The sequence below is a fragment of the Mustela nivalis genome, assembly GCF_964662115.1.
Source record: "Mustela nivalis genome assembly, chromosome: 11".
Lineage (NCBI taxonomy): Eukaryota > Metazoa > Chordata > Mammalia > Carnivora > Mustelidae > Mustela > Mustela nivalis.
In genome coordinates, this window is record NC_139030.1 from 83,548,977 (window position 1) to 83,573,824 (window position 24,848).

Below are 24,848 nucleotides of genomic sequence, written 5' to 3' on the forward strand. Positions count from 1 at the left end.
AGAACGTGCATTCACTCGCAAGTATTTTTTTTGGGCACCAGCTGCCTAGCATGACCTATACTAAGTGGTGGTGATTCGGTGAGATTAGAAGACAGTGTCTGATGGGAAGGGGATGGTAGTCTGGTCAGCCGGGTCACTCCATGTTGGACTTCTCTTGTAAGGGATTCATATCAGCCATGTTGATCACAGGTCCATGGTTGGACATCAGAGCATTTAACAGATTATTTTGGATCATAAAATTGATTTTTACCAAGGCAGAGTGCTAGGTCGGCATCTGCTGCCTTTCCAGCCAAAGCATCCGTGGCTATTGTTTGGATCTTGTTTGGTCTTTTAGAAATTAAAAAACATATCTGGACCTCTGCTAGAATCATCATGTAAATCTACGAACAGTAAATAGTTTAATGGGCATTCTGTGTGGTTTGACGACATTTTCCTGAAAACGCCTACTGGTTTTGCAGCCACTTCCATAGTTGAATCCATAATTGACATGTGGGGGAAGAGAGTTCGTTTTCCCGGTATCCGGGGTTGCTTTCCACTTATAACTCTGTAGATGTGAAAACATCCTCTGTTCACAAAGAGTTTCCGCTGAGTTGTAGAACTGTCACAAAGTCTTGGATATGGGATATTTAAAAGCGCAGATCACAGTGTGCATTTCTAGGCTCCAGCTCCCGACCCCCTCATGCCCGGTCCTCCCCTGAAAACGTTTCCATGCTTTCTCGCACTCATTTTCCACCCTGGATCTCTGCTCGCTCCTTGTTAGTTATTTCTGCTGAGTTAAAGGGGAGTAGGAGAAAAGAACTGTGGTTTACTCTTTCATGAGGCTCTTAAGAGCAACAAACTTCGCTGGAAAAGGATTATAAATTGCCCGCAGCCCTGTCCCCTCTCACTGCACTTCCCTCTTACATGAATGTTTCAGTAAGTGCACTCGATGGTTAAATATATCTATATTAATTGATCCTACAGTGAAAAGGATTCCAGCGTCCCAACCTAAAGTCATTATTTTTCTGCTGTGCCCTGAACTCTCTAGAATAAATACAAAGTTATGACGCGGGCAAGATTTTAAGCTGGAGCTAGAATGGCAGATGTGACCGGAGGGCAGTTTCAGCTACACAAACGCAACCAGTCTTTTAAAATACGCGGCGTGAACAGATCATCTGGTTATGCTTTTGTCTTTCATATCTGCACTTACAAATGGTGAGTGCTGTTCATGGTATTCGGTTTTATTTTTTTTTACAAAAACTAGTATGATTTTAGGAGGTTGTGATAGTATCACGAGTACTCTGTCTTTGCCAGCTTTTTATTATTTCTTTTTTGGAAATATTGCCCATAGATGTTGGGAAGACGTATTGGTGCTACTAGTGTCTCTGAGTTAGACGAAGCCAAGCTCTGTCCACCCGCTGAAGAATCTGGTTTATGAGTCAATCAGTATTCTTATGTTCAGCCTATGTACTTATCCTCAAACACATCACTACTTCGTGTTCTTAACGGATTTAAAAGTAGGAAGGTACCTTTTGAGGCTATACAAGGTGAAGTCACTCTCTTTGGCAGAGAACAGCCTCTGGGAGACGTGCTGAGGACAGGCTTGGCTCCCCCAGATTTGCGGGGAGGAGTATGGCTATGACTCTCTATATAATACACGTAAGAATTCAAGCTATTGGATTATGCTAGCTCCTACCAGGCCAGAAGGCCCAAGAAGCGCAAAGAAGGAAGGCTAAAAAAAAAATCCTCCAAAGGAAGAAAATGTGCAAAAAACCTTACAAGAGAGGCAGGAAGAAAGTCCCACATTTTTTTAGAAATGTAGGTATAATTCTTTGAGCTCTAACAGAAACGTGGACGGGGAATTCCTCTGACACAGTGAGGTTGTCTCTGCTGTGGCGAGTAGCCCTGCCAGGAGGTTTGTTGAACAGGACAAAATTCCAGCTCCGTATTTTAATTTTCATGAAGGGTAATGCTGGGAAGCTGTTCAAAATTAAAAATAAATCTTTCAATAAGGAGACCTCCTATGTGGTCTGCCAGAAAGCTTTCGCTTCTCTGAGAGTTGTACACGTGCGACGCACTGCCTCATTATCCTGCTATGATTTGGAGGTCCCTAATTCAATATCAGTGGAATAGTTTATCTTTGATGAACAAACCCAATTCTTCATGGTAGGGCAAATTAATAACGTGGGCCAAAATTCTGGGTGAATGTAGCAACCATAAACTCTATCAAAGCTCCCCTAAGCATATTTACATACACACAATTATATTCTAATTGAACTTGTTCCTATCATTTCATTAAACTAAATTCCTTAGGGACTTTATAGACAATGATGGCTCATTGTGGAAGGAATACGTAGAACAAATGATTGTTAGCATTGCTACCTGAAAGCCACAGTTTCACGGCTGTCTGGTTTTGCCCAGTTTTCACGGGGTTCTTTCTTGTAACTTATTTAACAAACAGACACAGACCCTCCTGGGGTACCTGGTTTTATCACCACCACCTCTGAGACTCTCATGGCTGAACAGGTTTGTGAAGGTGACCTGACTCACCCAAGCTAATGTCTGGGCCAGTACCCGGGAGCACCCTCCTCCTCCCTGTTCCCGAAAGGACAAAGTTGCTTTCTTTTACAGTGATTGGATAATTAGTAGCATCCCTGTGTTCAGCCTGGCGTGCTCCCCATTGGTGAAACCAGACTTGGAGTAGCTGGGCACGGAAATGGACTTTTGACGAGGCTTTGATCATTTAGTTGTGGAATGTGGTGTGAATGGGCCGGTGTTCTCACATGGTCATTTAAACCATTCTAATCCAAATCATATTGTTGAGGTCTTAAGAGGTAAATAACATGCTTTTCCTCCCCCTCCCGAGTTCAAACCCAGTTGACACTGGAGCCAAGACAAAGGGAACTCAGGATGTCAGCTTTATTGCTGACCCTCTGATTGACGGATGTAAGCTTTATTTCTGTGGCCAGAAGGGCTGGTTCTAATGACATTTGCCGGGGGGTCACCCAGAGACTAGCTCAGCTGGCTGACTACAGGCTCCCCACAAGGAGAAAGACTGTGCTATGGAAGTTGTTCAGCCTGGACAAGTCTGTAGGTGTGGAGAGCAGAGGGCGTGTAGGACTGCTCCCATCGCCACCCCTGGGCACCCCCCCCACCCCATGCCAAGAGTTGGAAGGAGCAACGAGCAGCGGGAAGGCGGGGGTGAAGGTAGGAAGCTCCACAGAAGTCACCTTTGGAAAAGAAGAGATGAGGAAAAGGCAATTCGTCCCTACCCTGTCACTTTCCTGTGTTACCTTCTAGGAGATGCAAAGGGAAGTTCCATGAGAAAACATGTTCGCCCTCCTCTATCTAACATCCCCCAGCGACCGCTGTGTTTTCCATTTAGGAGGAGATGGTTCTGGTGTTTGTGAAAAATGAGCAAGCAGACTGCTGGGTGATTTGTTTTCTCAATGGCTTTTCTTTGGTTTACTTTTCCTTAAGTGGACCATCTCGGGCAAATGAATACAGGACATGTCACTGGGACAGAGAAATGCTGTATAAATGAAACAAGGTGTTCCTGGCCAAGCAACACAACTGTGAATAGTTTTGCTAAAAAAATGCTGAGATGGCAGCCCGCAGTAGATCTTACTATCACAAAGCCAGTTTGCACGTTTCCCTCCCTGAGTCCCCACCCCTGTCTTCCAGCTCTGGGGCCGAGTCATACTTGAGGTGTTTGGTTTATTTTAAATCATGATGAACTGCCATGGATCGTCTTCCCTCCTAACCCTGAACTGCACCTGGGACAATTACACATGTACATATGTGTGTATGTACGCACATACACGTGTACGTAAACTCCACACCTAACATGGGGCTCAAACTCACTGCTCCTAGATCAGGAGCTCCAGGCTCTACCAACTGAACCAGCCAGGCACCCAAATGATCACACTTCAGATTTTTATTTTGCAGGAGATCCTTCCTATTCTAGATACTTGACAATGAAATGGCATCTAGTGATCTCTCTTTGGCACAGCTGCAGTGTCCTAGTCACAAACATCTGTAACACACTGAGTTTGGAGGAGTTCAGATACTTGGTGGATTACATAATTGTTTGAACCTAGCTGATCTCTAAGATCTTTTCTAATTCTAAAAGTCTGTAATTCCAAGAATATAGCCATGGGCTATGAGCATGGCTGTTCAGAAATGGGCTCCAACAGCAATTTCAAGGATGGGGAAAAAATTCCAAATACTCCCACAGAGTTAGCAGAATGCACCTGAATCCTGCTTCCTCTCTACCTCCAAACCCAAACCTACCAAAGTATTTTCTTTGAAAGGAGAAACAGTAAGCTAGCTGCATCACGGGGATAGTGAGTTGTTCAGCATGCATCCCTGGACATCTGTTAGTGTCGGGAGATATTTTTGGTTATCTCAGCTACGAGGGCCAGGACATCTAGTGGGTGAGAGCCGGGGATATGGCTAACCATCCTGTCATGCACAGGACAGCCCTACAGCAGAGTCATCTGGTTTGATGCGGCCACAGTGCCAAGATTGAGCAAGTCTGCTCTAGTGATACGTTTGATAAACAGATTTCATGACTTCATAGAAATGCCGACCTTCTAAGTGTTCCATCAAGATCCTGCCTTTGCTTGGTTCTGCTTCTCCATGCTGGGAACAGAATGCCCCCAACCCTGTCTTAGAGGATAGGCAGTTGGAAAAGGCCCCTTGGGACCTCTTGTGAAGAATCCCAGTTGCTTTACCACCGAGTGAACTGGTGCTGCTTGTTAGTTAGACTGGCCTTGTTCTCTAGGCTGAACAATTAAGACTGAAAGAAAATAGTACATTGATGGTGAAGTGACAGGACACCTCGACGGCATGCCGCCGCACAGTCCCTGGTAGATACTCCACACCCCTGTGTCGATTAACACATTTATTTATAGTAAAAACAGTGGACTCTTTATCAGGTAGCGATAAATTTAATAAAGCCAAAATAATGAGTAGAGAAAAGAAAATAACTAAGTGAAAGAGGCAGACTGTCTTTTACTACTCAACTGGTAGGTTCCCATTCTCTCTTTCTCTGTCATCTTTTAATTAGACATATTATGTTATTTGAGTAGGATAATGGAGAACAGTGGGAATTCTCATCCCCACTGGGTATAATTGCTACCTGTCTTCTACATGGTAAGAGGAAAGCTTCAGGGAGATGGTGGTAGAAAGGGAAACATCTTAGAGCAATTGAGTTAGGTAATGTGCACAAGGCATGGTGGCACCAAATTTTGTGGGGTCTGAAGCTTAGACAACTTTTGTGTGATTTGAAAAAAAAAAAAATCCGACAAAATGATAAATATCAAATGAAGAAGAGGCTTCAGAAAGGGCCTTGGCAAATTTCTTTAGCTTCGGTGTGTATAATTCTTCTGTCTCTGATCAGATTGTAGGGAATGCAGTTGTCGAGTATGGGGCTCTTGTGTAATGATACCTATGGATAGAAAGGAACAGGAGGAAGGGAGAGAAGTCTGGAGGTCCAGTCTGACCTGGGGTGAGAGGTCACCCTGGAATGGTCCTAACCATAGCTAAGTGTAACAGGCAGCACCAGAGTGGCCTCAAATGTGGGTCGTGATCAAATTCACAGGCAGAAAGCACAGTCCTGGTGATTTTTGGGAATGGTAAGTAAAATACTAACCCAAATATGATGTGACCAGAATGGAGGCTTTTCTGTAAGCTTGAAAAGGAAGGCAAGTGGAGTGAGGGGTGGGGAAGCTCTGTTGATGCTTTCAAAAGTATCCACTATCTGACTGTCAGTATGAAATATCTGACTTCTTTTAATGCCCTGATGCAGAGGTTGGCAAACTATACTACCAGGGGCCAAATCTTGATCCTCTGACAGGTGGGTACAACCCACTAAAAATGGTTTCTCTCTTTCAAAAGAATAATATTCTGCACCACTGGGAAATGCTAGACAATTCAGTTTTCAGTGTCCCTAGGGAAGGTTTCTAGGAACGAAGCTCCACGTCTTCATCCGGGTATCATCTGAGACAGCTTTCACAGGACAGCAGCAGAGTGCATGTCCTCCACAGCGAACATACTCACCATCTCACTCCTTGTGGAAAAAGGTTTGCCGACCCCTGCTCTGAAGTACTGCACTGAGAAAGAGCACGATTCAGGAAGGAGTCTGAGGGGATGTTGAGCGGCTAGGGTCATTTGTCACAAACCACCCTGGCCAAGGTTGTGATGGATTCTAACATTTAGGGCAATCTTACCTTCAGAATGGTTTTATTTTCTGCAAAGATTTTTTATATTTATTTGATCTAGAGAGAACACAAGCAGCAGGATGCAACCAAGGGAGAGTCAGAAGCAGATTCCCCACTGAGCAGGGAGCCTGAGGCAGGGCTGGATCCGGGCACTGAGATCCTGACCCCAACAAAGGCAGACGCTTAACTGACTGAGCCACCCAGGCACCCTTCAAAACAGTTTTAATATTTGGCAAGACACCTTCTGTTTTTAGAGATTTTTGACTATGTAAACACGATTTCAGGGAATCAGGTCGAATTTCAAGCCTGCCTGCGCTGTCTTGTACCACGGGTCTTTTCCCAGTAGACACTCAGGTTTCAATAGAACGGGGAACGTGTTTAAGTGTTCTGATACGGCAGCGTTCAGGGCTCTTGAAAACGTGCATTCTGAGCAGTGTTGCAGGCTGGCTGGTGCTGGCAGCAGTTTTCTTCTTAAACAATCGTAGGCACTGCTCTTTGACATTGTCCCCTCGCCGAGATGATTTCTCGTTTGCCTTTGATTTCAAGTAAATCATGTCATAGTTTTCTTACTCCTAAGAAAGTCAAAGGAAAAACTCATGATGAAACTTGCTAAATATTAAATCAGAAATCTTTCTAAAGACATATTTTAAAATTCTTTCAACAAATCGTAGGGCGATTGCGTCAAGAGATTTTGCTGGGAAGTAGTTCGCCCATCCCCAGTGGTTGGTATGTGATCATTAGTACCTCTCAGTGGAAGCTGGTTGGAGAGTCCTTTCTGTGCCTAAGTAATTATAGGCCCAAACAAGCACACAATGGGCTTCAGAGAAGCCAGGCGGCGATTTTCTCATTAATAGCCCGGATCCAGCTATGGGTTCCTGGTTTAGTTCATAATGCCTAGGAAATGTACATTTAAAAACAGGGAGTACAATTTTTTTTTAAAAAAAGGAATAGTCTCTTGATTCTAACATTATACATAAAATAATTTTATGTCTATTGAGTATCGTTGCCACCTCTGTAATTATTAAGTGTACTCACTAATTATGATCATAATTAAGAATAAAATAAACTGGGAGATGTACAATGGTACACAGCCGCTTGTGTATGGCACCGGGGCCCATGAATTTGTATTCAGGGTGGGTGCCACAAGTTCTAGGGAGGAGGAAAAAAATAGAAGGACCTACTAAATTATCCTGCTTCAAGGCTGACTGAGTAGCATAGACAAATGGTGTGTGTGTAGAGAACGAACCAGTAATTATTGTATGTAGATAAAAATTGCTTTGCAATTTTAAAAAGATGATAATAGTGTTGACCCTGGAACGATGCAGGGGTTAAGCGCACCTACCCTATACTGTCAAAAATCCACATACAGCTTTTGATTCCCCAAAACTTAATTACTAATAGCCTACTCTTACCAGAAGCCTTACTGATAACAATCGATCGACACATATTTTGTGCGTTATGTATATTATATACTGTAGTCTTACAGTAAGTAAGCTACAGAAGAGTAAATGTTATTAAGGGATTCATAAGGAATAGATGATACATTTATAGTACAGTGTTGTATTAGGGGGGAAAAAAAAATGTAAGTGAACCTGCCTAGTTCAAACCCATGCTGTTTAATAGTCAACTGTTTTTCTGTCTAAGGAAGTAGAAGTTTTATTTACACCCATGACTGAGGACACTGTGTCTCTACTCCCATCCCTTCACTTTTACATCAATGTCCATATTCACACACACTTTATTTTTGGTGGGAAGGAAAATTCATTCTCCAGCTTTTACCCCAAACCCTTGACAGTGTATTTCTGATTCATTTTTCATTTCTTAGCGCTGTGCTCGTTACTTTGAACACTAACACTGACTTTGCACCCGCTGGAGAAGCTATCAAGCGATTTGAAAAATAAGTGCCTGGCGGAGATGAGAAATGAACAGTGCAAGACTAGCAAAGGTTTTAGATTGGTTTCTACCTTGACTAGTTATCACTCCAACTGGCTAAATTAATGACTACCTTCTCAGAGGGGCTCGAAGAGACTCTGGAGAGAGCTTGCACTGAGCCTTAATAAGAAGATCCGAAGAAACTTTATCAAACCTCCCATTAACCCCCTACTAATGTCTTTAAAGATTTTTTTTTTTCCTTTAAACACCAGGAAAACCAAGAGCCGTGCTGCAGGACTAATTCTGCATTGAGAGATCTTAAATCTATGGGGACTCATTAAAATGCGTGTCCATGTCATGCCCACTGAACAGAGCCTTCTCTGCACGCCCACATCTGCGTGCTGTTTTCATGTGGGTATATAGTGAGAGAACATTCCGTATGTTGTCTTCAGGTAAATGCTTGTGAGGACTTTTTTTTTTTTTTTTTTTTTTTAGGTTTTGCTTTTAAATCTGTCAAGATAAGCAAGCCTAAGCTTTTATCCATCCACATTAAAAATAGCTCTTTTACTGTCTTCCCCCAGAGTCCAACTTTTGACCACCTCCCCCACCAACAGGCACACTTTTCCCTCCTTTGCCTGTGCCAGAAAAATGAAAAAGATTCCATACGTTGCCCCAGAGCTACAATAACAGAAAAGAAAGGTGGTTCCAGACATCAGTGTGGTCGCCTGCCTAGTGAACCCCATGGCTTCATTGGAAAATGTCACTAATGATTTGGTCTCACATGGGAAAGTGGGTACCCAGAGTGTGGTGGGAATTTGACGGAACAGTCAGCAAAATGGCTGTCAGTTCAGGCACAGTGCTGAAGAAATACAACTTACATTAAATTCCTTCTTCTATTCTGATTAATTGGTCAGCTCATTCTAAAGGGAACTCTTTGTGGCTCTCCTGAACCATCTTTTTAATTTTATTTTATTTTTAATTTAATTTATTTTATCTTATTTATTTATTTGTTTTTATTTTTTTATTAACATATAATGTATTATTTGCTTCAGGGGTACAGGTCTATGAATTATCAGTCTTACACAAGTCACAGCACACAGTATAGCACAGACCCTCCCCAGTGTCCATAACCCAGCCACCCTATCCCACCCCACTCCCCCCCCAGCAACCTTCAGTTTTTTTTTTTCCTGAAATTAAGTCTTTTATGGTTTGTCTCCCTCCCGATCCCATCTTGTTTCATTTTCTCCTTCCCTATCCCCCCAATGCCCCCCCGCCCTGCCTCCCAAATTCCTGTCAGAGAGACCATATGATAATTGTCTTTCTCTGATTGACTTAATTTGCTTAGCATAATACCCTCTACTTTTTGTTTTATTTATTTTATGACAAAGCACAAGGGCCACTTTTCAAAGAAATCTATCTAAAATATCTTAAGGGGGTGGCGCCTGGGTGGCTCAGTGGGCTAAAGCCTCTCCCTTCGGTTCAGGTCATGATCCCAGGGTCCTGGGATCGAGCCCCACATCGGGCTCTCTGCTCTTCAAGGAGCCTGCTTCCTCCTCTCTCTCTCTCTCTCTGCTTGCCTCTCTGCCTAGTTGTGATCTCTGTCTGTCAAATAAATAAATAAAATCTCAAAAAAAAAATCTTATGGGTAAAATGACAGTGATTTGAAATATTTGTTCTATTTTGCAATCACTCTTACAAGGAGAGGAAGAGGGAAGAAGGGAAGAGTGGGCCACTCCTTTTTGCCTGGAATCTTCTATTGAGAAGCTCTGTGAATTTATTTCTCAGGCGGTTTGGCCTCACTGTCAAAAAGACTTCTTTAATGAAGGCTCTAGGGTAGATGATTTTTTTAAAAAAAAATCTGTATCTTGGAACCTTTTGATGGTGATGTATGCATACAAACAAGACAAATACATAGCTTCAGCTTCTCAGTGGGTATTAAATAGGGACCTGCCACCAACAGGTTCACTGTATATAAGGAGCTTGGTAAGATCCATCCATTAGCACAAACACCGAGAGGGTCAAGCTCACAATGGCTCCCCAGAGAGTCGTCGTTGTCTATATAACATACTGCAAGCTGTAAATCTGCTTCTTGAATCAACTCTAATTTTTTTTATTTTATTTGAAGCATACTAAGTGTGTATTTTGAGCATAGAGAAAGTCTAAAGATGGGCAAGAGAGTATAGATTCCTCCATCTTCCCCTATCAAAGCAGGGGCACACATACAGATGGGTGAGGGGTTTCAGATATGCAACTAAGCTTAATAAATGTTCTTTCCACTTTCCAAGATAATCAGAATCTTTTTTTTTTTAATCTGAAAATTTTAGGTCATCTTAAGAGTTGTTGGTGTAGCTCTTGTTTGCACTGAAATCCACTGAATCCTGATTTTAGGAATCTTTCTGGGAGGATCCTTTGGGAAGCTTGGGAACTCTTGAAGCTAGCATCATCTCATTTCAACCCATTTTAATATAGGGGCATGATTATTATTACAGTATATAATGGGGATGCTTGTTGCTTTGTTTTCTGTTGAAAGCAGGGAGTACAAATATGGCAGAATATCAGCCTGTGGAAATGAGTGTCTTGTAACGAGAGCACAGGTCATAGAACTTAAAAAGCATAAATTGTGTTCGCTCTCCTCATTATAGCAAACCAGTGCCAAGTAGTCATCTAATTCAGGTGTGGCTCTAAGAGGCTGGTGATACATTGAAGGAACCTTTGTGTAATGTCAAAGGGTATTGTCTGGGTAAGAATGACCGAAGAGAAGCCCTTTAAATGTCCCTGTTAATTCTTCAGGAGTATAACCTTCGTTGCATGTGTGCTTTGGGTGACAGCTTTTTCTCTTTCTTTCCAGCTCCTCTTCCCTTCTTGTTTCAGAACACACACGAAATACTCCCATAAGTGCCTGGAGTGTGCAGGAGACCCGCTCCAGGGTCTGTCTCGGAGACCACGCTGTGGGACTCTCTCTAGGCGATGTGTTGTTCTAATGAGGTCCTTGCCAGTATTTACAGATTGACTCCTGAGTAGAGCCCGTGATACTGATTTTCACACTTCAGCAAGTTGTGTTAAAGAGAGGCCCCAGTGAGATGCTGTGAACCTCCTAGTTAAAAAAGAAAGAAAAGAAAGTTCAAGTCCTAAAACAATGATAGATTTCCTTATTCATCCTTTGTTATTCTTTATGCCTACAAAAGTTATCTTGGACAAACACAGATCCAGCTGGAGACATCTATTGGCCTTAATAACATTTTAAAATTTAATAGCTTGGTTGTTTCAGCTTTGGACTTATAATGCCTGTAGGAGTTTAAACTATCTGGACTATACATTTTGTTTCTGGCAGATACCCCAATGTTTTTTTTTAAAAATAATAATTCTATTGTTGCAAATTCCCAAGCTTAAAATTCCTTGTCATAAATTATGCTCCTTTCTCTAACCTCGATCGTAGCTTTTATGACAATTGCCAAAAAGATAGAGTTTCAAACATGAGGGCTTCAAGAATATCATTTCATGGCCACATCTTTGAGAGCATAGCATGTGGTGACCATTTGTATATGAAGCATTTGCAAAATGTGTTGGCTGTAATTTAACCCAAAGGTCTCCATCACTTCTCTCCATGTATCAGTCACTCTGTGCTTGTCTTCATAGCAAGCAAGAAACCGGGAGGGAAAGATTGAGCTCCAAGTAAAATGAAGGCTTCCTTAGGTATTACTGAAAAATTGGCTCCTCGGCATTTGTTCTCAGGTTCATGGATACTGCCTCTTGAGTATTCGACTTCCCTGAGTTCAGAACGTCCCCAGACTTCCATGTAGAGAAGCCAATTGGGGACATGAGGGAGAGTCACAGTAGTGTTCGTCATCCTGATTTTTTCTTTCTCCCCATCCCCCCTCCACCTGCAACACTCTACTCTACCATCCATGGCCATCATTTCTCAGCATTTAGCCATTGTTCTTGAAGCCAAGCAACATTTGGACTTGGAAAAATTCCAAGTAGCAAAGAACACATAGATTTGCAACTAAAATTGTATTGAAATGTACCCTCTGCCTGTCTGTCTTATCCTGTCAGTGATAATCTGTAGCCTATAATTTCATGCTTCACTTTATTCTTTGTCTGATATTTTTCATTTCTGTGAGTTTTTTTTTTTTTATTCTGTCCATGTGTTTTAAAATGCAATAAGAGAAAGTTGAGTTATTAAAAAGTAGTTTCAGATTTAAAAATAACAATGGCTGGTAAAAGTGGTTATCATTTAAGAGCGAATATCCTCAATTTCTGGTCACCATGACTTTTTTTTTTCTTTTTTCTTTTTTCTTTTTTCAAGCAGCTCTTGTGGTCTTTTTAAATGACCACTAGGAAAAATAGGTATCCTGTTGCAATTGGAAAAGTGATGGGGAATTGGATGGCTCAGGAGATGACTAATGGGACTCTAGACCTTTCTGTCTTTAGGTCACCTCCTTGAATCTGGACTGTATCATAATTGGTCCAAGGCCTGACCATCTGGCAGACATTGAGTGACTATGGTAATGAAATTGGTCTCAGTCCAGGTCTTAGTCGACAGGTGTTCACATCATAAGTGACACTAATTGACTCCCTACTCTTTCAATTTGGAAGACGGTGGACTGTCTCTGAGACAGTGAGGGGGAAGGAGCTCGTCATGATGTATGCAGACTCCTTCGAAAGCCAAGGAACCCAGCGCCTTGAGCTGGCACCAGCCTCGCATCATGCAGATGCTGCACTTGACTCTTAGGGGTTCTGTTAGCCTGGGAAATAAAAAATAGCAATCTAATCTCAGAAGATTTCCAATAACCCGGAATGGTGAATGCCACTTTTCCGTAGTTAACAGGAGCTTCCTCGTGGTGAGACTTTTCTCTTCCTCTTGTGTCACGGTGATTAGGTATCTCTGATGAAGATTATAGGTAAGGAAGAAAAAAGAAAATTGGATTCTGGGCCTCTGTGGTAACATCAGTCAGGCTACCTGTTTTTATTTTTTTTCTTTGTTTAGTGGTTGATAACTAGGTCACCCCTTCAGAACAGATGTTATGGACGGTCTACTCCTTGATGGAGAGAGTTGGATGTCTCTCTTAAATGCTCTTGTGAAATGAAGACCCATGTGAGAGAGTAACTCTGAAACCTTTTTATTAACATAAATTTTGGTGCGCAGAATTTGAAAGCTTGATCCATCACACTTACTCCATTTTTCCAGGCATCCAAACCCAGAATAAGCTCCCGTTTCACTCTCAGGCAGGTCATGACCTGGGGCATAATCTGACCTGACTTGGAGGCCAAGTAAAATGAGTACTATTAGTAGCACTAGTATTAGTAGTCGTGGTGCTGATTAGTACTGCTGGTGCTGGTAATATTGATATTTTGCTGCCTGGAGTTTTGTTGGTTTAGCTCATGGCCTTTTTTTTTTTCTTCTCCTCCTTCTTTCTTCTTCTTCTTCTTCTTCTTCTTCTTCTTCTTCTTCTTCTTCTTCTTCTTCTTCTTCTTCTTCTTCTCCTCCTCCTCCTCCTCCTCCTCCTCCTCCTCCTCCTCCTCCTCCTCCTCCTCCTTCTTCTTCTTCTTCTTCTTCTTCTTCTTCTTCCTTTTTTTAAAACTACACAGATGATTTGGATGTCCCTGTAGCAACAAAGCCACACTCCTGAATTAGTTATCACACTTGAAAAGTCAAGATGACAACAGTCACAGTGGATCTATTTATTGAAACAGACAGGCTCTTTTAGCAGAGTGATCAATGTCTTACCTCCTTCTGAAAGGCTTTTCCAGGCGTAGGAAATCATCAGGCATTTGATATAAAGTAATGAACAGGGCTCTTTATTGGTCAGTTTCTGGAGCAGGCTTTTAAGCACTTCTGCCTGTAAATGTAGAAACGTGAGTGTGGGAAGTAAAAGGCAACAGCAAAGATTTACTAGGTGCATCTATCTTCTTGGCTTTTAGAGTCTTTGTGATTAATACATCTTTAATAGGGGACTGATCTAGATGCTTCGGATGTCAAAAAGCTAAATGTTACAGCATTGTCTCCTTGGTTCCAAACACAGCGGGACGATTAGCAGCTGTCTGAGTAACAAAGAGAACCTGAAGCCCACAGTGCAGCTTTTATTTTCCAGATTTGGAATGCCTGAAGCTCTCCAGTGCAGTTGACAGCTAGAGGAATAGAAGCCTTGATTCACAGCCACTCTCTATGCTGTATTTCTGCTCGGCAGAAGAGAACCTTTCCTTTATACCATCCTCCGTATTCCAGAATAATTTTGGCAGGCATTGTTGGGCACGGAGGAGCTCCCTTTGCCCAAGGCTTGTCATCTTCCTTTCTAATCAAAACACATACAAAATAATTTCAGCCAAGAGTTTATCCTAGATACTTCTTGATCTACTGAGGTACAGTGAAAAGATTCATCTTCCTAGAGGCATTCAGAGAAAAAAAAAGTTATCTCATTCATTCTTGCTAACTTTGCCCATTTAAAACGGTTGTCTTTCTCAGGCAAATTCTTATAAATTGCCTTCCAGTCAAAAGACTTGTTTTCCTATTAGTCTCAGACTGGCATTCTTACTTAACAGGAAATACACACTGAATCCTGCCATGTTTCTGTTGGCAAATATTGGGCTACCCTTGTTGGAACCTGCCAACAAGTTTCTTAGTAAGCAAATAGAAAATAAAACAAGCAGCTCTCAATGAAACAGAAGACACACTTGAACTACCTTGGAGACACTCAGTGCCCGAAGTCATCTTCAGTTACTTCTAGGGGACATGGACCTTCCTTCCAAGTCGAACTGTTACTCACCTTTTTTTTTTTTTTTTCTTTAAAGATTTTATTTATTTATTTGACAGAGAGAGAGAGAACACAAGCAGGGGGAGTGGGAAAGGGAGAGGCAGGCTTCCCACTGAGCAGGGAACTCGATGTGGGGCTTGATCCCCGGACTCTGGCATCATGACTGGAGCTGAAGACAGAGTCTTAATAACAGAGCCACCCAGGCGCCCCTGTTACCCCCTGTAATCCTACAACTGGTTTGGCTATACATGTAGTAATGTTCATTTAAGATAGTTTTTAAAGTAGAACAAACATTTAAGTAATTCATTTTCTTTACTACAGAGAGTAGGAATTGCTGTGTGGCTCAAATACGAAACAGAACTGTTAAATAGTTAGAAACGTCCTAATTTGCAAAAACTCAGATCTTTCATGACACCTTTAGACCTTTACCCAGAGGGTTAACAAAAGATACTGGATGGGTCTTTCTAATACTAACTTTCTTATTCCATCCTTTATATCTTAGTTTTAGCCTTTTGATTATGAACTATACACATGTACAGAAAAGTGGATAAGCCACGAATGTATAGTCAGTGAATTATCCCAAAGCAAACACCTGTATAACCATAAACCAGAGCAAAGACTAGAACATTGTCAACCTTCCAGAAGCTTGCCTTTTACCCCCTCCCCCTCCCCTAACTTCAATTACTGTTATTTTCTTTTGCAGTTGAATTGTTCTATTTCAGAGAGTTCTCTTCTTAGGTCTTTAAGTAGTTCTCTGGTGAGGTGATTCATCTCCAAAAGCTTTTAAGCTTTGTCTGTGAACGGAGGTCATGTCCAAGTTACTTCCGGATTTTTGGTGACCAAGAATGAATGGGGACAGTCGTATACCTAAGTAACATATAGCAGATGTAGGGTATGCTGTTACTCAGGCTGGTGATGCTTTGGGAGAGCAAGCCATTTAATGTTCAAATCTCTCATTTCATACAAGTGCCAGGAGGGGAGAGACTGGAAGCCTCCTGTGGCTCAGTGGTTGAAAATGTGGGCTCTAGGACCTGACTTGTGAATTCACCACTTACATACTGTAACTTGGGGCAAGTCGCTCAAACTCTCTCTACCTTGATCTCCTTACTATAAAATGAGAACAATAATAGTACCTGCCTCATAGGATTTTTCTGAAGATTGTATGAATTAATTCTTGAAAGACCTTTTAAACGGTGCTTGGTACATGGCAGTTAACAAATGCTAATTTAGTGAGTGTGTGTTTATAGGCATAGGGTACAGTAGGAGGCTCGTGTACTTTCGAGTCAGGCAGACTTGGGTTTACAGTCTCATTTTATAGCTCCGGTACAATTACTTACCTTCTGTGTGTTGCCTAAGTTTGCAAATATGAATTTAAAGGTGATAATTACAAGTAACCTCAGAGAGCTGCTTGGTCGAAATGGTGGTAAGCGGGTGCCAGTGCCTTGTGGAGGCGGCCAGATACGCTCACCTGCCCCCTCTTCTCGGTTTTCCTCTGATCGACATGGTCCAAGCCTTTAACTGTGTCAGCTGTTAACTCTAGGCAGTGGAGACCAACATTTTTCTGAAAAGAAAAGCCATTTTTTAAAGGACTTTATTTATTTATTTGACAGCTGGAAATCACAAGTAGGCAGAGAGGCAGGCAGGGGGTGGGGGAACAGGCTCCCCGCTGAGCGGAGAGCCCGATGCGGGGCTCGATCCCAGGACCCCGAGATCATGACCTGAGCCGAAGGCAGAGGCTTAACCCACCGAGCCACCCAGGTGACCCAGAAAAGCCATTCTGAGAACCCCACTGTCTTTTCCCATGGAACGTTAAGACAGGCTCCGTGGAGTCTTTGAGCCCAGTAATTTGTGATTCTGCTGAACTCATTCACTGGGAGAAGACCTGCAGCCGGTTGTGTCCCTGCAAAGCTGCACATCTGCTCCTGGAATTGCTGACCTCGGGGCAGTGCTCCCCAGTCTCTTGCACAAGTGAGTAGCGATCTGCTTACAGTGCCCGAGCTGTGGCCTGAGGGTCTGGGAGGGAACCCAAAACCACTCAGGCAGCTTGAGACCACAGCTCAGTCTTCTGGAACCACCGGAGTATTTAGTTAGTGACCATCTGCAAATGTTCTGTGCAAAAGGCCTCTTTTTTGTGAATGGCTCCATGTTACCTGAATGAGTACCTGCTGTAACCCCAAATGTCTGTTAGTCATTAGTAGATGAGGGGGGATTTGGGTCTGGACCTGAACAACATTCAGCCCCAATAGAGGGTAGGGTAGAGAAGATGGAGAGGCCCAAGAACACTATTTACATAATAGGTCTGAAAAAGGAATAATCACTTAAATCTACATCCTATTGTCCAGAATTCAGTCACAGGAACCCTCCAGCCTGAAAAGGAAACGTAGTCCTTGTCTGAGCGGCCCCATCCCAGAAGGAGTTATTTGGGGGAGGGGTGCTCACATCTTTGGACACTTAGACACAGAGGCTAATCTTAACACCTTCCACTTGCTTGTGCCAAGCTTGTACCCTGCTTTATTTTATAGTATTTGTTTAAAATCGACTCTGTGTCCTGACCTTGGAAGGAAATCACTTTCAGGGTGGGGGGCGGTAAGGAATGGATCCCTCATATATTTTAAGTGTACGCTTAATATATCCATATTTAAATATAAATGAACTTCCTTGAATTCAGTCTTCTAAAGAATTTAATTGAGAATTTGGTGCTCTGTTTTTTGTTGAATAGGAAAATAATTCTGTATCAGTTTGGAGTAATCAACTTTTTTTTTTTTTTAACGATTTTATTTATTTATTTGACAGAGAGATTACAAGTAGGCAGAGAGGCAGGCTGAGAGAGAGGAGGAAGCAGGCTCCCTGCTGAGCAGAGAGCCCGATGCGGGACTCGATCCCAGGACCCTGAGATCATGACCTGAGCCGAAGGCAGCGGCTTAACCCACTGAGCCACCCAGGCGCCCCTGGAGTGATCAACTTTTTCTGTACTTTTTTTTTTTTAATACAATTTTACAATTTTATTTCTTGACTCTGATAAAATGTGCTTAGGTGCTTATTAATGATGCGGCAGCTAGATGCTGAAGGGTGCAGAGCAGAGTTGTTACGTTGGTGATGTAGCACCAGCGTAAGGGAGGGTGGATGGGACTTGAGTCTTTTTTAATGATTTTTATCTAAAAAATAGCAGAGGGTTAAGCCAGCTAGTTCAATGTAGTGGAAATGAAATCATATGTCTATGAAAACACTTCACACTGTTGAGTACTATAAAATACTGCAATGATCATAGTAAAAGAAAAAAATTACTCACTGGTGTTTAGTGCCATAGATAGTGCAAAGCTCAGAGGAGAAATCCTTCCTTCCTTTGGTGAGATGTGGAAGAAGAAAGCAATTAATATTAGCACCAGCGTTCTTAGCATTTCTGTGACGGCAAAACCCTTAATCACAAGGATATCATTAGTGCTCTGAAGCATTTAATTTTGATGCCTGACAGCATTTTAAAATGCACAAACCTTTGATAAAGAGCAAATCAGAGCTGCGGTGTTGAAATGAGAAAGAAAGAGGGAACAAAAACCACCTTAAGCCCCAAGTAATTAAATTTAAATATGCCGTTTGCATGAAGCAGAGATATGTATAAACTGTGGGTTTATTTTTCCTATCAGTGAAAGACCCCTGAGTAAACACTGGCTCTTACATTCAGATCTGGGAAGGGGGCACCCTGCTGTGGTTAAGAAGTGTGCTCTTCCTCCTAGCACTGGGCATTGTTGGATCACTGACATCTCTGGCTTTGGGTTTCTTGACTTTCCTAAAGGGCTGTTTCCACTCTTCCTTGCCTGCAGGCTGGAGAGCTTTCATCGAATCTGCTTATTTCCTGCCTTCCTCCCTCCGCCCTCCTAATTTGAGCCAGTAGTGAAATACAGTCGATCTGTTTGAGCTGCTCCTTTCCCCACTCAGGGTCTCCCAAACTGTTTTTAATTCATGGCTCCTGATGCTGGACCCAAGCAAACAGTTCGATAGCCTGCAGTGATTCGCAAAGACTCCTTCCTGCCTTTCTTGGCCCAGTGTCTTTTTTTTTTTTTTCCTTCCTCCTCTCCATCCTATTTCGGTGTCATGAGTGCCAAACTGCTGCAGTAAAACGACTTGTAGGTGTTTAATGGCGAGTCATTGAGGAAGCGAATAAAAGAAAATTGTAGCACTTGCATCGGTGGGGAGCAAGGGGAACTGCTGAGCTTTGAACCAAAGACAGTTAAATTTACCATTTTCTTAAAAGGAGCCTCCTCTGTTTGACATCAAAGCATCTCCTGTAATTCTTCGCTGTGAAATGTACCACTGTTAGAGAGGCACGATCGAGCCCCTCATCTGTGCTGTTCCTGTTTATGGGGAACACACACTTTGATAAAACCCACACGTGCCTTCTGCGTGCATGTGGCCAGGTCTCCCACCAAACGTAACCACAGGTACATTGCAAATGGGGATTCTATTTAGAAAGCACTTTCAGTTTCTCAGAGATCTGTGGAATTTTGAATACAGAATTATTTGAAGGGGGGATAATTTATTTTGGCTCTCTAGTAGAAAGCTTAGATCATTCAACCCTTCAAGCTTTGGTGCGTTTTTTTCTTTTGTCCTCTGTGGTGGTGGCTCCATCTTTAGAAAGTGGAAACATTTTACTGTTTCCAGTGTGTGTGGGGGAAGATCTCCCTTCCACATGCTTCATCTTGCTGTCCCGACCCTGACCCCAGAGGGCTCTGCACTCTGTTACCCGGACACTTCATCAGTGATGTCCCTCTGGTGGAATTTCAGGGATACACGCAATACCTAATGGCTTCTTCGGCCAGTCACTGACTTGTTCCCACTAGCACATCTTTGGAGATAACTATAGGTTTAAACAAGAGAGATGCTTAGGGCCCTTTCTGGATATAGGATTATGACTTGGCGAGGGGAGGGGGATTTCAATGCTATGATATACCTTTATGGTGAGGAGAACTATTTAACATGCCCTCGCAAGATAGAGGTGAAATGCTGAGGGGATTGTCAACATCTCTGTAGACCGAAAGAGCAGCCCCTCAAAATGCTGTCTGCGACAGGTGCAGCGAAGACTGCTTTTAATGTTAATTCACATTTGAATGACATTTTACAACCTGTATGTTTGGGGGGGGGGCGCTCAGAAGCCTCTCATATCTCTTAGAAAACAGACTCCATTTATAATTAGAATTGTCATTTGCTTTCCTCCTAATTGTCAATTATTTTAGTTAACCTAAATAGCAAAACCAGACCCACAGAAGGTCATCTGAAACAGGTGCAGATGAAACGTTGTTTTAAGGATGACTGACTTTTGGTACTTCATATTTAGAAAACATCTCCCTGTCTACAGAGATTTTCTCAAGACTATTTTAACATTTAGTTATTGGTTTGACAAGTTTATTGGGCACTCACTATGTGCCAGACATGATTGAATAGTTTGGATATCGATATGGACAAGGGAAAGCCCTACCTTTATGGAGAATACGTTCTAATGGCTCACACGCTGGTATCTGGAAGGAAGGTGTTTTACAAATGGGAGAGCAGAGGCAAGAAAATTTGAGTGACTTGGCCAAGATGGCAACTGGTAAATTTCAAACCCAGAATTACACCCAGAATCTTTCTAATAGTCATCGATCTTCCACCAAATTAGTGAAGAATACCTTTAAGAATATGAGTCAAAGATATTTTTATCTTTATCTCATTTCACATGTCCTAGGTGAGCCCTCGATGATCACAGAATTAGAGTACTAAGTAATTTCAAGAAATTATTTCAAGAAAATCCCAGTCATACTCGGAGCAGGTGCACCTCCGTTCAGCCATCTTTCACCTTTCTGCCTCCTGTTAGCCACTGTAAATCTTGACCTACCCTCATAGCCTTACTCCAAATCCTTCCATGGTTCTTTCTGGAATTTACAATGTCTTCTTCCCTATTCTGGTTTCTTATCTCAGCCACTATCTTTACTTAGCCAAATACTGTTTAGCTGTTTAAATATAAATGCCTCTTTAGCTCTACTTTGGATTTTAAGTTCCTGGAACAGAGACTTAAAGGGCATTTGTTGAATGATTGAACTGGAACGTCAATGTGATTTATAAGCAAAAAGAAAAGGAAGTCAAGAATGTGGTTTGGACTAAAATTACTCAAATACCCTTGAGAGTCATAGGATGTGGTCTCAGATAACAACATCTCGGGACAGGAAAATGGACATCTGTCAATCATTGGGAATATTGCTTCTAACATTTGAAAACTACGGACTTGATTAAATTACGTCACAGACCTTTCTTTAAAACCACCCTCTGATAGCTCCTGTCTTTGTGATCTTTACATCCTTCAGTCATCTTTCTCAACCATTCTACTGTCAGGCGAGCATGACCAGCCCTCCTTGTTGAGTGTTATGCTAAAATTCTAGCCATCAGAGAATGCCTGCTTATGTCCAGCGGCACAAAACTTTCCTCAAAGCAAACACCTCCTTTATGAAGGAAGTCTGTGGGTGGGTAGGAATGTTTCCAATCTATGTCTCTTTCTTGTAGTGAGGCTCCTTACATCAGCCTTCATCTTCCTCCTGGCGTCCCCTCTGACTCTTGTAGGTGTATTGCATGTCTAAAAACACAGTATAATAAGGAAGCAGCCACCCCATTCTTCTTCCCATCACCACGAGAAAATGTGGGTAAGAAGAGACTTAGCAGGAACTGCCTCCTCTTGAGTTCTAGAAAATGGGTGTCTTCTCTGTAAGACTATTATAAAAATTTCCTCATCTATTTTGTTGTTGTTAATTCAGAAGAGGCTGAAGGATCAAATGGGGCTTCCTTTGATACCAACGACTGTGTGTGATTCAGCTTTGTCTGCGCTTTTCCATCTCTGCCTTATTCCACGGGTGCTCATTAAGTATGTGCTTGTGGATGAGTCAGTCCTGAGGAAAAACTACATCTCCACAGGTTTCGGAATGTAAGTTAGAGAAGTGAGAGACGAGCAGCACCTTTTTTTTCTGCTTGGTCTTTTTATGTTGACTAAAATTTCCACTGTGGTGAGAAACCCTCTTTTTAAAGTAAGGCATTGATATTTCATAGCTCCTTTTGAACCATATTTTAAGGGCAAGAATGTTCAATCTGTTATTCTATCAGTCTATTATCTTATAATTTTGTTAGCAAAGAGCAGAGCCCTAGGGTGTTGGAACCCAGGATCCAAACCATTTCTAAATTGAGAAAGGCTTGGCAGTGTTTACTAAAATGTAGAAACCTAACAGTGGTGGCCCCAGAGATGATTTTAGTGAAGACCCATATGGAAGTCCTGTAATACTGAATTGCCCTGTGTGAAAATTAAGTTTCTTTTCAATTCTCCCTCAGTTCTTCCCATTATTCCAAGGCTATAGAATCTCAAGTTGGTGCCTGGATTATCCTATTTTGGGTAATGCAGGGAGAGATAAGAATGTTCAGCAACCACTGATAGTATTGTTTACTCACATACTCATTTTTAGGGTTACCTGCTGTTAACAGGGTTTTATTTATATCAGTAATGGGAATTTTCTTCTTAACTGTAATTCGAGTCAGTGTAGCATGTGGGTTCAAGAACACCATTAATGAAATCATAGCACAAGTTGTAGAAGGATGTGGCAGCAATTACCTGAATGGCATGAGAAGACAAGCTTGGGAACCATTGGGGTAGGAGAATGATCGAGAAATGCCATTGCCAAGTGGCTCATCTGGGGAAGCAAGCCACGGCTGGGCACACCTGGCAGGGTGACAGCTTCCAGATGTGGAGATGGAGGCTTTGTTAGAAGCAGGGTGGGAAGGTCAAGGGAAAAACCCGTGGGTGGCTTATAATGTGAAGCACACAGCCAGACTGCCTCTTCCCTCCAGAGTGGCAGCCCTGTAAAGCCCAGTGTTTTTCCTTCCCAAGCTGGTGTTCTTTGTACCAGAGACGGTAAGGCGCTCTCTTCAGGGGGAGGAATGGCCACCATGTTTGACTGCAGAGCATTTGCATGTTGTAGTCGGTGTATTTTTTCATCTCACTTGGTCATGGATTGCTTTTTTCTCTGTGGCCTGATAAAAATGCTTTTCTGAAAGACCTCTGTCCAGTAAGAATTCAGGCATGACAGCCACACAGCGTAATACCTTTCGGGAACTGGAATTGTTCTACTTTCCTCTTTCATCTCATCTCCTTAGGCAGAGTCAGCACACACGGTTGGTTTATTTACACGTTTATGCATACGGATTTTTCCAAGTATGACTGCATTAGAAATAGTCTACACAATTATATGGGGGACGCCCTGCCCGTGGTATTGTGAGGAGTTCGGTTGAGTTCATATCCCCCTTGAATGGTCACAGGAACACCGCTGCTCTGGCTTCTAAAATGGAAATCAGTTGCCCACGTGCAGCTGTTTAGTGATAACCCAGTCAGAGAGAACCAAGCTTAGTCAAGGGCACCCCAAGGGCAGCCAGACAGTTCTTTCCCGAAGAATCTGTTCATTATCAGGATCTGACCCAGACCATTTCTGAGAGAAAGTCACTGTGTAACTCGATGATCCCCCCCCTTCCTCTGCTGCTTTCTTTCGAAAACCCTGGCTTTTCTATTTCACGTCCCAATCCTGAACGTCAGTTTAAAGAGCCCCTTTTATGGAGTGTATCCTGAAGTGCTCTGTTAGACAATATATTATTACCTGGAGTGAAACAGCTTTTCACAGCCGGGCAGCCTTCTTAGCCTTCTTACCGTCTCTGTATTTAAGAGAGAGTCCGTCCTTGCAGTTGGCTGGACAATGGTTGCATGTCAACCAGTAAGGAAAGAGAGAGAGAAAATGTGTGTGTGCGCTTTTGTGTGTGTGTGTGTGTGTGTGTGTGTTGGGGGGAGGGAAGCCTAAATGCAGCTAATGAGCACATTTCCGTTTTTCATTTTCTTCAGATGTTCAGTGGCTTCCATATGTCTGCTGTGTGCAGCTCTGTTCACCCAGTTTGGCGTTACTTACCTTGGGGTTGCCTTTGATGGAGGACATGTGTATCCACTATGCCTTTCATTGGTGTTTATGCCTGAGGTTCAGTCTGGAATAGCTTTGGGGGGAAAAGAGTGGGAGAGGGAAATAGGGCAAGGGGTCTGTGTGCATGTTCGCTTGTGTGTGTATGTTGGGAAAGAGCAGGAGAAGGATCCGACGCTATGTTGTTGTTTCTCAGTGGCCATTTTGTGATGGTTTCACATATTTCCACAATTTGGTAGCAAACAGGATTGTACATTCAGTTGAGGGAGGCCCCTAATCTCTGGTTCTACAGACCAGCTTTGTTAGGTAAGTGGACGGGTTTCATGAATGCTCCCCTTCTCCCCAGAGATGGCACATTTGTGTCACTGTCAGTCCCAGCAGAGCTTGACGACAGCGGGAGACGTGACTATCACAGTGAAGACGAGGGCAGCCTGGTTTTATAAATCTCAAGAACCCCTGCGAACGCAGCCAATAGAGGGCTGCTTTTGCGTCTTTCTTTTTTTCTTTTTTTTTTTTTTTAAAGATTTTATTTATTTATTTGACAGACAGAGATCACAGAGAGGCAGGCAGAGAGAGAGAGAGAGAGAGAGAGGGAAGCAGGCTCCCTGCTGAGCAGAGAGCCCGATGTGGGGCTCGATCCCAGGACCCTGAGATCATGACCTGAGCCGAAGGCAGCGGCTTAACCCACTGAGCCACCCAGGCGCCCCCTTTTGCGTCTTTCTTAGTGGGAAGAAGAAAGTTTGCTACTCAGCCGGCAAAAGCAATATTTCAGCTTCTATAAAAATAGCTTCAAAACGTCACGCATAAAAAACAAAACAAAAAAAAGTCATGCATGTCCAGAAAGATCATCATTGTTCTATTTGTGCTCTTCATTATTTGCATCACTGCGTCAAACTGGAAACTTAGCCACAGTTAAACAGTACTTGTATTTATATTGGAAAGGATAGAAATTGTTTGCACTTCCTACCGTCCCGTGGGAAGAGTGGCAGATTCTCCTGCTTGTATAAAATTAACGATCAGTAAGATGACCACTTGGAAACTTGGGATGTAGGAGGAGA

General features: G+C 42.6%; 1 protein-coding gene across 2 annotated transcripts in view; it reads left to right on the top strand.

Annotated features, from left to right (window-relative positions):
• Nucleotides 1-24,848, top strand: part of EPHA4 (EPH receptor A4) — a 143,529-nt gene that overhangs the window by 82,851 nt on the left and 35,830 nt on the right. The window lies entirely within an intron of this gene.